General features: G+C 41.9%; 1 protein-coding gene across 1 annotated transcript in view; it reads left to right on the top strand.

The window, feature by feature from the left end:
- The window catches only part of RFX7 (regulatory factor X7), a 178,173-nt gene extending 170,975 nt beyond the window's left edge, over positions 1-7,198 (top strand). Inside the window, exon 12 of the transcript XR_016038207.1 lies at positions 5,151-7,198. The gene's annotated coding sequence lies outside the window, so the exon portion shown is untranslated. The remainder of the gene's footprint in view (positions 1-5,150) is intronic.
- The last annotated feature ends 6,844 nt before the right edge of the window (positions 7,199-14,042 follow it).

Here is a 14,042-nt window from a genome sequence, read left to right as displayed (position 1 = left end):
CAGATTTTCTACCACTGAGCCACCTGAGAAGTCCATGTGTATCCACAGCCCCCACTAAATTGGATGCTCCCTGAATGACCCTTTCACTGTATGTCTCAAAGCATGGAGCCCAGTGACCTGTCTATACCAAGGGATCAATCCTTGTTGCCTAACTGAATGGACACTAGTGATTTTCAGATTGAATTTCTCAACAAGGCACATAGTATTAGTAAGCTAAGAAACCATCTGTCTAGTGAAAGCTATGTTTTTCCAGTAGTCATGTATGGATGTGAGAGTTGGACCATAAAGAAACCTGGGCACTGAAGAATTGATGGTTTTGAACTGTGGCATTGGAGAATACTCTTGAGAATTCCTTAGACAAGGAGATCAAACCAGTCAATCCTAAAGGAAATCAACCCTGAATATTCATTGGAAGGACTGAAGTTGAAGCTCCAATACTTTGGCCTCCTGATGTGAAGAGCTGACTCATTAGAAAAGACCCTGATGCTTGGAAACATTGAAGGCAGGAGGAGAAGGGGACAACAGAGGATGATATGGTTGAATGGCATCACCAACTCAATGAATATGAGTTTGAGCAAACTCTGGGAGATGGTGAAGGACAGGGAAGCTTGGTGTGCTGCAGTCCATGGGGTCACAAACAGTCAGACATGACTGAGCAACTGAACAACAACAACAAAGAAACATCATCCTTTATAATAGCAAATAAATGGAAAATTTATTATCTAGTATTTCTTGCCAATTTAAAGACATTGGATATTGTTTTAGTTGAAGTACCAGATAGTAGATCCAAGCTGTCTATAGCCAAAATGTCTGCTTTGAGGTCTTTAGGGGTAGACTGAGATGTATTTGCTTTTGAAATATATTAATTTTTTAGCCAACCACAGCAGATAGTCACTCTTACTGCTTATAACAGAAATTTAACTGATTTGACAACAGCCTTGTGGTCTTTCTGGTAGGACTCCAGATATTTGCATTAAACGAATCTTTGGTTAAACTGTTTTATCATGTAAGTCTGTAAATGGTAACATCCTCAAATCTACTGAATTTAAATAAGAATATAACGTTTTTATAATTTCATTTCTATTTTTATGATTGGAGTCTACTGTAGTCTTTGTGAAATTATGCTACGCAAATATAAATTTTTTTAAATTTAATAAGCCCTTTTTAAATGAAAGTCTTGGCATAGGCTTGTGTCTGCGTTTACAAATCAGAGTTACTTCTCTCTTGTCTAGGTGAGGTGGTCCTGTGTATGGAAGGCGGGCTTCACCTGTGGGAAGGAAGCAGATAGCACATTCACTGCGTACTGTGACAGCTGCCTTAATTTAACTTATTCCAAGAAAGACAGTATCAGTTTGGAGCTTTGACTACAACTGCAAAATGAGAAACTAGTTCCTCCCTCTTGTCCATAACCTACTAGCCACCCACAGAAACTGCATACCCAATATTCCTGACCTTCAGATCCCGATATCTCAGAGAAGTTAGACCATCCCCTCCTTGTTCAGATGGGAAAACAGGGTTTGGAAAGGTGGGAGAAAAGTGATGAGTCAAGAGTAGAACTCAGACTCCCTTGCCCTTGACCCAGTGCTTTTTCCACAGGTCCCCTTTGAGAATATGAAGCTGCCTGGGGAGGTGAGACTGGTTGAGTTAACCCACACTTACTTGCAGCTAAAAGCACCCTAAACTGATATGCTTCTCTTACCCCAGGTCTCTTTCCTCCACACAACTCTATTTGTATGTTTTGACCTTTCTCTAACCATCTTTGTAATTAGACAGTATTAAATGTAGAGAGTGTGTAAACTGTGAGTGAGGACAAATCCTGCAGCAAAGTGACTTTCATTAAAACAAATTCACACTTGTTTCCTTAGCTCTGTTCCAGAGGCAGAGATACCCAGCAGAATGGTCTTCCTGAATGGACTTGCCTGGTTGTAATAAATCTGGGGGTCTCTAGGACTGGGATACCCTATAGCTCTGCCTTGGCAAAAGCCTCCTGGCCGCCTGCCCCAACAACCACATCATTGATTCCATTGCTCACTAATGAGTAGGCTTTGTGCTGAATGATTTTAGCCTCCTGGTCCTGATTCCATAAATGAATGCCCTGGATATGACATCCCCCAAACACATAATAGTCTTCTTCGAGTTCTGGATGGAAAATGTCATACATTGCTTTAAGTTTGGACTTGTTCCTAAACCTTCTAAATCTTCAGGCTCCTTGATACCAGGAACAAAACTGTATTTCTTCTATATTCCCCCAAAGTATTTCTCACATGGAAGATATATAATAATTAAAAGTCTCATTAATTGAATTATGCCATCAGATGAGCAGCTCCCCAGACTGATAACAAAGCCAGGCAAAGTGCTGTCAGCATTTCCCAACTCCTGTCTTGAGCTATAATTAGCAGGGAAATCAACAGGAGGTATGAGAGCATGTCTTCAAAGCTGAATGGAAATCAATGGGGAAATGACTGGCTTTACAGAAATATGTTCCGCATACAAAGTTCCAGGAATATCTTAAACTAAGGTCTACTGCAGGTTAAATGCAGCATCTAAATATTATCTAGCCAGTGACATTTCTAGATGATCTTTAGAATGCCTCCCATCATATCTCTTTCTAAAAGATGTAGGAAAAGTAACAATATTAATAGATTAGTTCATAGTTGTGAATATTTATCAGTCTTTCCAATGCTCTTGAGTCCCTCAATAATCTACATGTAATTTTAAGCTTTTTATTATGGAAATTTCAAAGTAAGTAAAGAGAACAGTACAATGAACCTTCACATACCCTTGCTGCTGCTGCTGCTAAGTCGCTTCAGTCGTGTCTGACTTTGTGCGACCCCATAGACGGCAGCCATTTCCTTCTCCGATGCATGAAAGTGAACAGTGAAAGTGAAGTTGTTCAGTCGTGTCCGACGCTTAGCGACCCCATGGACAGCAGCCCACCAGGCTCCTCCGTCCATGGGATTTTCCAGGCAATAGTACTGGAATGGGTTGCCATTGCCTTCTCCCTAAGTATCAATTCATAGTCTGTTTCATTTTATTTGTCCTCTGGCCCATTCCCCCATATTTCCAGATTATCTTGAAGCAAATCTCAAGTATATCATTTATTTTAAATATTTCAGCATTCTATAACCATTGTTAAGTACAGTTCTCAAAAAAACTTTTCTGGATCACTCATGAATTTTAGTAGTCAGCAGTTGTTCAAAACCTTGACACAGTTTCTATGAAAATAAACATATTTACTTATAAATTTTTTTACACTTGATTTAGTTAGTTTATCCATTTGTCCATACATTTGTTCATTCATCATACATTCAGAAACATTGTTGGGAATTCCCTGACATTCCAGTGGCTAGGACCCTGTGCTCCCACTGCTGGGACCACAGATTTGATCCCTGGTCAGGAAACTAATATCTCACATGACACATGGTGCTGCCAGAGGGGGGAAAAATGTTTATTAAGTATTTAGTATGTATTGGACCTATTTGGAATTCTGTGAATACAGCTATGAACAAAGCAGACCAGAATTAGAAAATTCGTAAACAAGATTATTTCAAATGTCAAGAAAGAAAGGAACAAGGTAATGTGATAGTAATATGGTTGGGTGGGGGGCAAGAGGAGGTGTGACATTTTGCCTGATACCTGAAGAATATAAAAGAACAACGGTGTAAAGACTGGATATAGAATGATCCAGACAGAGGTTAAAAAAAAAACAAAACAGGGAAGGAAGAGATGTCTGTGTCAGGGAACAGCAAGGAACACAGTGTAAATCCAGAATAGTAAGCAAGGGAGAAATTGGTCAGACATAAAGAGTGTGGTAGACAGTGACCCCCAACCCTTCACCTCTTCCATTGTTCATGGCCTTGGAGTCCACTCACATGTAGACTCCAGACTTGATCCTGTGCTTTGCCTTGGCCAATGGGACATTAGCAAACATGATAGAAGGACATTGGATAAACACCTGCCCACTGGGGCTTGTCCCCTGGGAACCCTCTGGAAGCTAGCCACCACTGCTGAAAAGTGACTTGAACTAGACCAGAAAGTGATGAGAAGCCACATGGAGACACACTCTGGAGGATTTGTGTTCTCCTTGGACAGTGCAGTCCCAGTGAGCTCCTAAAGGAATGAGATCACATTCCTGCAGGCAACCCACAAAGTTAAGAGAAAAAATCATTGTATTTAGTTCTTATATTTGAGAGTAGTGATTTACATGGCAATAGAAAGCTGAATCGGAAAGTAATACCTGGAAGTGGGGTGCTGTGGTAACAGAAATCTATGTAACAGGTGATTTTGAGAGTGAGCCATGGAGGAAGGCTGGAAGGGTGGCTGAGGCAGTGAGGAAACTGAAGGCTGGAAAGATGGCCATCTATGTTGTCAAGAAGGGGAACTATGCTAACATTTAAGAGAGAAAGTGTTCTTAATGAGCTTGTGGGTGTGGACAAAGGAAGCTTCCAAGTAGAATGCCCAAGGGGCTCGCTTACTTCTTCTACCTAGCTGCCTGTCATAAAATATGGGAAGGAGGAATGAATGAGCAGTTCAGTTTTCAGGCAGAATTTAGAGAAAATATGACCTCAGGCTTGCTGGTTTGGAAAATAAATTCTTTCTCTATCCCAGACTCTCCTGACCCCGAGGGTTCTCAAAGTAATAAATGGCCTTTGGAAACTGCCAGCAAAATGTGATCTTAGTCAAGATCAAGTTGAGGGTGTGGCTGTGAGACCTACTTTAAGACATCAGAGCCCCAAGTGGAGAAAACCCATCACTAACAGAGGTGTGGTGTGGACCAGAGTGTGACTCTGATCTAATGGAGTAGATTATAATTTAATATACAGAACATCCACAAGAGTTTTAAAGGAATTGTACACATGAGCTAAAGGAACAAAAACAATTCAAAATGAAGAGACAGATCTCTGGGACTTGGTAAGACCTCTGGTGGTCCAGTCATTAAGAATTCACCTTCCAGTGCAGGGGACATGGGTTTAATTCCTGGTCAGGGAACTAAGATCCCACATGCCACAAGGTGACTAAACCCGTTCACCTCAGCTGCAGACCCCATGCCCTCTGGAGTCCTCACACCATAACTAGAGAGAAGCCTGTGTGCTGCAACTAAGACATGATGCAGGCAAAAATAAACGAATAATTTTTCTTTTTTTTTAAAGAGACCTCTGGGCACCCACCTTTCCGTGAGCAAGAAGCAGACTGAAAAATCAGCCTCAAAGATGAACCATTTCTCATAGAAAAGGAAAAAAGGTTCTCAGACGGCAGAGCCAACAGCCCACAATGGGTTAGGGAAAAAGTGAACCCACTAGAAAATTCACAACCAAGATCAATTCAAATGGTAAGGGAAAAAAGAGAACAAGGTAATGTGATGATAATTTGATGGGGTATGGTGGAAGAGGGAGCAGAAACGGCCCCAGTCAAGTCCCTTCTTCTGGAGCCAGGGAAACTGGTAACATATGTACAGTCAGCTTAGAATTGCTAAGGACCTGTGCCGGCTACGTGCCTTCAGTGCCCTACCTCTGAGAATGAGAACATCTACTGTTGTTATCTTATCCCTCTCTCACCACAGCATTCGGGGTTGGTGGGGAGGGGTTGGTGATGGAGGTAGATAACTTGAATTTTTAGCTCACAGGTCTCCAGATTGCGGAAAGCCACACCCAAACAACCTCATCAAATCCAGACCTGACCCAAGTGATGATATTCTGAACATTGAGCAGCTGCCATCCTGGGTGAGACTCCAAGAGGTGCTGGAAGAGATAAATGTGTTTTGCATAAGGGAGAAATGCAAATGATTTATGGCTAGAGGGTAGACTGCAATAGATTAAAGATGGCCGCAAAAGCTTTACTGTCCTTGCATGGAGACTGGGCATCTGTTTCTCCTCCCCTTGAGTCTGGGCTGGTTTTGTGACCGGTTGTGACAACTAGAATGCAGCAGAAGTGATACTGGGCCAGGTCCTACAAGCCTGTGGAGCTTCCACTTTTGCCCTCTTAGAGCCCCAAGACGCATGGAAAGAGGTTCAGCCTCCCAGATGAAGATACTGAAAGGGCCCTGGCTAAAAGAAAACTGTTAATCGACTCACAGCACTTATGATACAAAGTGTGTGTGTAGGTTTTCCAAACCAAGCAGTTCTCCAGCTTTCTGTGAACACCAGTTGGTGTCCCACAGTTTAATTCAATTCTGACCCTAAAATCCAGAGTTAGCTTACAGGTTAAGGGATCAGTCCCACGAGGCTCCCCCCACATTCAGATGCAGATAGTGGGTCCCTGGGTTACCCACACTTCTGTCCAGCTTGGATATGAATCAGGAGTTCCCACAACCTTCTCCTTGGGTTTGATAAGTTTGCTGTAATGGCTCAGAACTCAGGGAAACACTCTGCTTGTGATTATTGGCTTATTATCAAGGATATTGTAAAGGATACAGATGAAAAGCCAAAGGAAAAGGTACATGGGGTGGGGTCTGGAAGAGTCTTGGACACAGGAGCTTCTATCCTATGAATTTGGGGTGTGCACCCTGCCGATACATGGGTATACTCACCAGCCTGGACATTATCTCAACACTCTATAGTCATTTTATGAAGGTTCCATTTTATAGATACAATTGATTAAATCACTGGTCACTGGTGATTAACTCAGTCTCCAGCTTCTCTCCTCTCCATGGAGGCTGGAGGATGAAACTGAAAGTTCCAGTCCTTTAGTCACATGGTTCCTCTGGTGACCAGCTCCTATCCTGGGGCTTTTGGCCACCAGTCATTTCATTAACATCAACTCAAGCATGGTTGCCAGGGGCTTCTTATGATTAACAAAAGACCCTTCTCTCACCACATCACTCAGGAAATCACAAAACTTTCAGGAGCTCTGTGACAGAAACTGGGACAGAGACCAAATATAAGAGTCTTTATCACAGTGTCACACTGGCCAAGTCTTTGATGCTCCAGTTGTCACAGTGAGATACCAGACTTGTGGGAAAACTTGTCTTGAATTCCCAGCCATAGGCAAAAAACTGTCCTCCTAAGTCCAGTGAACCCAAATTGTTCAACTTTGAGTCAATGCACAGAGGCTCTTTTATTTTATTTATTTATTTTTTTTGGTAATTAATTTATTTTTTATTGGAGGCAAATTATTTTACAATATTATATTGGTTGGTTTTGCCATACATTGACATGAATTTGCCCCGGGTTCACATAAGTTCCCCCTCCTGAACCCCCCTCCCACCTCCCTCCTCCCTTTATCCTCCCTCTGGGTCATTCCCGCACGCCAGCCCCCAGCATCCTATAACATGCATTGACCCTGAACTAGTGATTCGTTTCACATATGACAACATACATGTTTCAATGCCATTCTCCAAAATCATCCCACCCTCACCCTCTCCCACAGAGTCCCAAAGACTGTTCTATACATCTGTGTCTCTTTTGCTGTCTCGTATACAGGGTTATCATTTGCATCTTTCTAAGTTCCATATATATGCGTTAGTATACTGTATTGGTGTTTTTCTTTCTGGCTTACTTCACTCTGTATAATAGGCTCCAGTTCATCCACCTCATTAGAACTGATTCAAATGTATTCTTTTTAACGGCTGAATAATACTCCATTGTGTATATGTACCAAAGCTTTCTTATCCATTCGTCTGCAGATGGACATCTAGGTTGCTTCCATGTCCTGGCTATTATAAACAGTGCTGCAATGAACATTGGAGTACATGTGTCTCTTTCAATTCTGGTTTCCTCGGTGTGTATGCCCAGGAGTGTGATTGCTGGATCATATGGCAGTTCTATTTCCAGTTTTTTGAGGAATCTCCATACTGTTCTCCATAGTGGCTGTACTAGTTCTTTTAAATCAGTAAGTCTTAGGATAGCTAGGCACAAAGCAATAGATGAATGCAACAGAAATATAGTGATGATAAAAATAGAATTACCATATGACCCAGAAATCCCGCTCCTGGGCACATAACAAAGCATAATTCAAAAAGATATATGTATCCTGATGTTCATTGCCACACTGTTTACAATAGCCAGGGCATGGAAGCAACCCAAATGTAATGTCCATCAACAGAGGAATGGACAAAGAAGGTGCGGTACATGTATACAATTGGATGTTGCTGCTGCTGCTAAGTCACTTCAGTCGTGTCCGACTCTGTGTGACCCCATAGACGGAAGCCCACCAGGCTCCCCCGTCCCTGGGATTCTCCAGGCAACAATAGGATGTTACTCAGCCATAAAAAGGAATGAAATTATACCCTTTGCAGAGACATGGATGGACCTACAGATGGCATACAGAATGAAGTAAGTCAGAAAGAGAAAAACAAATACTATGTATTAAAGCATATATGTGGAATCTAGAAAAATGGTACAGATGATCCTACTTGCAAAGCAGAAATAAAGACACAGACCTAGTGAACAAATGTAGGGCTATCAAGGAGGGGGATGGGGAATGAAATAAATTGGGAGACAGGGATTAACATATCTACACTACTATGTATAAAATGGGTAACTAATGAGAACCTACTGTATAGCACAGGGAACTCAATGCTCTGTGGTGAGTTAAATGGGAAGGAAATTTTTGTTATTGCTGTTCAGTATAGGTAATTCACCTTACTGTACAGCAGAAACTAGCACAACATTGTAAAGCAACTATTCTCCAATAAGTATTTTTTAAAAAGAAATATAGTGATGAACTAAAGATAGCTTGGGTTCTTGAGGGCTCTTTCTTCAAAAGCTGGAGGTTTCGCCTGGGCTAACTCACAGGACTGTGTTCAGCAGGAGGGTCAGCTGGTCTGGAAGGTCCAAGACGGCCTCACTAACAGGACTGGCTGTTGGTTCTCCTCCCTGCATTCTCTCTTCAGTAGGCTCGCCCAGTTTCCTTACTTGGTGGTCTTAGTGCAATGTTCCCAGAAGGAAAAGCCAGGAGCTGCAAGGCTCCCTGAAGGTGAGTCTCTAAGGACTTGTAGAGTGTCACTTCTACCACATTCTGTTGGTCAAAGCAAGTCCAACAGTCAACTCAGATTTAAGAGATGGGAGAGAACTGAGCACTTTCTTTTCTCACCTTACTGATGTGAAGAGCTACAAAGTATTGTGGACAAGTTTTTCAGTCTGTCATCATATCATAAAAATTTTAGTCACATGCTGGCTACTTGTACTTAGGAACAGAACTAGAATGACTATACACAAAATAACATAGATGACATTTAAAAATTAATCTTATGAAAGCATTATCATTATATTTTACTTTAGCCCTCATGTCAAAAGCATTTTAACTTTCTTTTTTTCTTTATTTTTAGAAAGCCAATTAAAAAAAAGATACCCAATACTAAAATAGGGTCTCTAAAGTATTCTATGAGTTACCAAACATTTCCTCAGGTTGTCTTGAGATCATCCTGCACAGACCCCGTCACTGATGAGGGCTGTTCTCCCTCTGAAATCCTTTTAAGCCTGGAGAAAAGAGAATAAGAAGAAGGTGAATGTGAAAGCAGCCATCAGTTCAAAATTCTGTCAGGTAATATCTCTAGAGCATTGGGTAGGTCCTGATCCACCTGAAATCCTACTCTAAGAACTTCTGTTAAAAACCTACATTTCAGTGTTAAGCTTAGCTTTTCTGGACTTGCCCATGAGTATTAATAGTGAGAAGCAACTCTTGTAAGGAATCCTTTAGTTCACAAATTCCACAAATATGGGTTTGCTAAACTAGAAGAATCAGAGAACATCTGCATTTATTCCAAGATATTTATGTCATGGGTGAGAAAGCAATTTTGACATTTATCTAAGCCTGATAAAGGAAACTTACCTATTTACATGAGTCTATATGTTTGTAGCATCTTTTATCATCCAGAGAAGTTTCTTGGGCAAAGGGTTTTGATCAAAAAATGCTATAAGAGAGCCCCATGTCTTCCTAAGAAGTAATACCGTGCATTCCTCAACAGAGATTAAAGTTGAAGCAAGCTGTAGTATCCATGAAGCAGTCTTTTTTTGGAAAAATAATTTAGAGAAGGCAAAAGTTGCATGTAGCTTTTTAGTTCTACCACTAGATGGAGAACTTGTCTTCTTAACAACACAGGACAGCCCTCTCCAGTGCCTAACTTGTGCAAAGCTTGATGTTAGGCCCTCCAGATGATCAAAAATAAGATATAGTTGATGTTCTAAATGTCCTAGTAGTCTGACAGGGGTAAGACAAGAACTCGAGTCTGTATTTCAAAGCAGAATATAAATGTCAAAATACAAATGAGAAATTCTATGTAAAGTCAAAAGAAAGTCAAAAAACATTAGCAGAAGACTTTTGGGTGAGGTAGAATTTGAATTTTAAAGTTCAAGTAGCCTTTCTACTAACTGAGGTGGAGAATGCTGGATCTATAAATACAGAGGTGGAAAAGCATGATAATGTGTTCTTGGAACACCAAGAGATAAGACCTGAGAAGTAGTGTAGGGCTTGAAGCGTGTGCTCAGTCTTGTCTGACTCTTTGCGACTGCAGTCCACCAGGCTCCTCTCTGTCCAAGGAATTCTCCAGTTAAGAATACAGGAGTGGGTTGCCATGCCTTTATCCAGGGGATCATCCCTAGGGATAGAACCTGGGCCTCCTGAATCAGCAGGAAGATTCTTTACCATCTGAGGGTAAAGGGAAGCCTGGGGGTTATATTGCTTTAAATGCAGAGTTGAAGAGATTACAATTAATTCAACCAGTGTTAGAGATGCCCCAGGTTCTCTCCAGTGGCTCAGATAGTGAAGAATCCACCTGCAATGCAGGAAACTCAGGTTTGATCCCTGGGTTGAGAAGATCCCCTGGAGAAGGAAATGGCAACGCACCCCAGTATTCTTGTCTGGAAAGCCCCATGAACAGAGAAGCCTGGAAGGCTACAGTCCATGGGGTCGCTAAGAGTCAGACACAACTGAGCAGATAAACAGCACCAAGGTTCTTTGAGGCCTGAATCAATAAACCAAGCTCTGCTCTTCCACATTCCTTCCTTTGGATGGAGTCAGGACTCCCTTTCCCCCACACCTACAGACCTCCTACCTACTAGAATACCCATCCAACAAGTGCATTTGGTGGTAGTGAAAGTGAAATAGAAAAAAATAAACCCAAATTCATTTTTCCTACTTTTTCTCTGTTTATTAAAGGTATTCATGTTATTATTATTTTGGCTTTTTTTTTTAATTTGTCTTTCCACTAAAGAATGTATCTCCTCGTGGCTCAGACAGTAAAGTATCTGCCTGCAATGCAAGAGACCCAAGTTGGATTCCTGGGTCAGGAAGCTCCTCTGGAGAAGGGAATGGCTACCCACTCCAGTATTCTTGCCTGAAGAATTCCATGGTCAGAGGAGCCTGGCAGGCTACAGTCCATGGGGTCACAAGAGTCTGAGTATTGATGAAAATACTCAAAATAATAGATCACTTTATGAAGGTAACTAAAATATCCACAAATGTTATTGAGTTGAGGTAGATTATTTGAAAACATAGTATGTACTGCTCCAAAGTATAATATCTACCTAGGACAGAGATTGCAAACCGGTGAATTGGAGTTCTAGCTAAACCAAGGTTCAGTTCAGTTCAGTTCAGTTGCTCAGTCGTGTCCGACTCTCCGCGACCCCATGAATCACAGCACGCCAGGCCTCCCTGTCCATCACCAACTCCCGGAGTACACTCAAATTCATGTCCACAGAGTTGGTGATGCCATCCAGCCATCTCATTCTCCGTCGTCCCCTTCTCCTCCCGCCCCCAACCTTTCCCAGCATCAGAGTCTTTTCCAGTGAGTCAACTCGTCGCATGAGGTGGCCAAAGTATTGCAGCTTCAGCTTTAGCATCTGGATTGATCTCCTTCAGAATGGACTGGTTGGATCTCCTTGCAGTACAAGGGGCTCTCAAGAGTCTTCTCCAGCACCACAGTTCAAAAGCATCGATTCTTCGGCGATCAGCTTTCTTCACAGTCCAACTCTCACATCCATACATGACCACAGGAAAAACCATTGCCTTGACTAGACAGACCTTGGTTGGCAAAGTAATGTCTCTGCTTTTTAATATACTATCAAGGTTGGTCATAACTTTGCTTCCAAGGAGCAAGCGTCTTTTAATTTCATGGCTGCAATCAGCATCTGCAGTGATTTTGGATGTTTTGTTAAATTTACAAAACAGTTAATTTTTTTTTTAGTTAGTTGATATTATTTTACAAATCATGAGGTTTTCACATACAATCTTGATTCCTAGCTTCTCTTCAAATATTGTAACATTTCACAGCAAGGAGTCCCCATTCTCAAACGCAGTCACTGGAGCTGGGCAGAGACCACCTCTCCACTCAGTAACACATTCCTTCCTAGTCTCCAGGTACCCTCCTCCCTTCTGTAATACATAGGATCTCCTTTCCCATTTATGTTACTGGTCTGACCCCATAGATAGAGATCTGTCTGATCTCTAGGTCTGCCCATTTGGATCTGCACATTTTAGTATTTTTGTTGGACCTGTCATTATACACTGATATGCTCAAACTCTTTTCTGCATCTGCATTTTGACCAGTGTATAAAATTGATTTTATTACAGCTGAGCATATTTGCCATCACTTCACTAAGCTGAGTAGGTTTTGTGACTTGATACTGAATGGAGTACAATCTTTAAGAAAGAGGTAAGAGACAATGTGTAAGATCTAAAAAGATCACGTAATTAATGAAACACCTGAGAACTTTGCCCCAAGAGTAAATAAGAGCAGCAAAAATTGTCTATTCTAGTAGCAATACAATGAATTTAATAACTGTGGATGCTTTGGTGGTGAGATATTTTGAAATATATTAATGTGTTATTTATTTCTGTACTTATTTGCCTATGGCTTTCCCTCTAATTTAGTCTTCATTTCCTTGAGAAGGATTAGGATTTTTTTTTTTTTTTGGAATGCAAAGTCATTGTTCAATCTTGAAGCCCATTTCAGAAGCAAGAGTCTCGAAAGCCAGGTGTGCAGTCAGGTTCTAAACAGGAAAACAGAAACCCTTTTAAGATCTTACAGTAGAAAACAAATTGACTTAGGTAATTGGGTTCACAGGAAATGGAGTAAGTGAGAAGCCAAGGCTAGGTGATGAAGTCACCCAGAGATGAGCAACATCAGCAGGACTAGAGGGACAAAGAGAGGTGATGGTCACTGTAGGAACCTGGCTCCACGGTGGAATAAGGCAGCTCCTGCCAGAGGTGTTGCAGAAGCAGAAAGAAATACTCAGACTTCTCCCTTCACATCCCTGGCCCCATTTCCCTGCTAGTGTCACCCAATGGCTGAACCCAGCCAGAGCCAGTTCCATGGGACCTTCAGGTATCCAGGGCGCCCAGACCAGAGAGATGGGCAGGGTAGATCAGGAAAGGACTAGAGGGTGAATGGGCTCAGTGTCCACACACCAGTTATGAAGGCCAGCCACTGGGGTAGAACAGGGTTTTGCACTGTTTCGTTTTCATCTTTCAAAGCATTCTCTTTAAATCTCTAGACTCAGAGCATGGAGGGCTAAGTTTAGAGTTTTTAATATAAACCATAGGTTTTAGGACACGAGGTCATGGCAATTTCCTGTCACACAAAAAGGCAATAAAAACCCTTCCTGGCTTGAGAGAAGGAGCTTGGAGAAAAGACCGAGGAACACAGGATTCTCAGGCTCTGTGAATGGGAACAGTTTGGGATAAAGAACCACAACTTGAAATTCATAGAGCTGTGGGTGCTCACAGACTATTGTCTGTCTGGAAACTTAGAAGGATGTCACCTTACAGAATACCCCACACTAACAATAGAGTAACAATGTTGGGGTAGGGTGTTTAGGCAGAAAAATATCCCGAGGTCATGGTTTTCTGTGAGTTTTCTAGGATTATGTGTGTCCTGGACAAGATCTAGAGGCCACATGCCTCCACACAGGATGTAGCAGCTCAGAGGGCATTCCTGGGGCAGGACTAGATTCCACAGCCCTCGAGGAGGGAGGCAGGTACCATAGGTTTCCAAGCAGGTGGTGGAAGGACCACAGAGCAAGGGCTCCAAGAAGTGGGTGGCTAGCGGTGCACACCGCAGAGAATAAGACACCTTAACTGAGCAACATGGCATCTTGGGCCAGCAA

Source organism: Moschus berezovskii, chromosome 9 (genome assembly GCF_049115385.1).
Source record: "Moschus berezovskii isolate FMDL1 chromosome 9, NW_MosBer_1.0, whole genome shotgun sequence".
Classification (NCBI taxonomy): domain Eukaryota; kingdom Metazoa; phylum Chordata; class Mammalia; order Artiodactyla; family Moschidae; genus Moschus; species Moschus berezovskii.
This window is presented reverse-complemented; position numbering and strand designations above follow the sequence as displayed.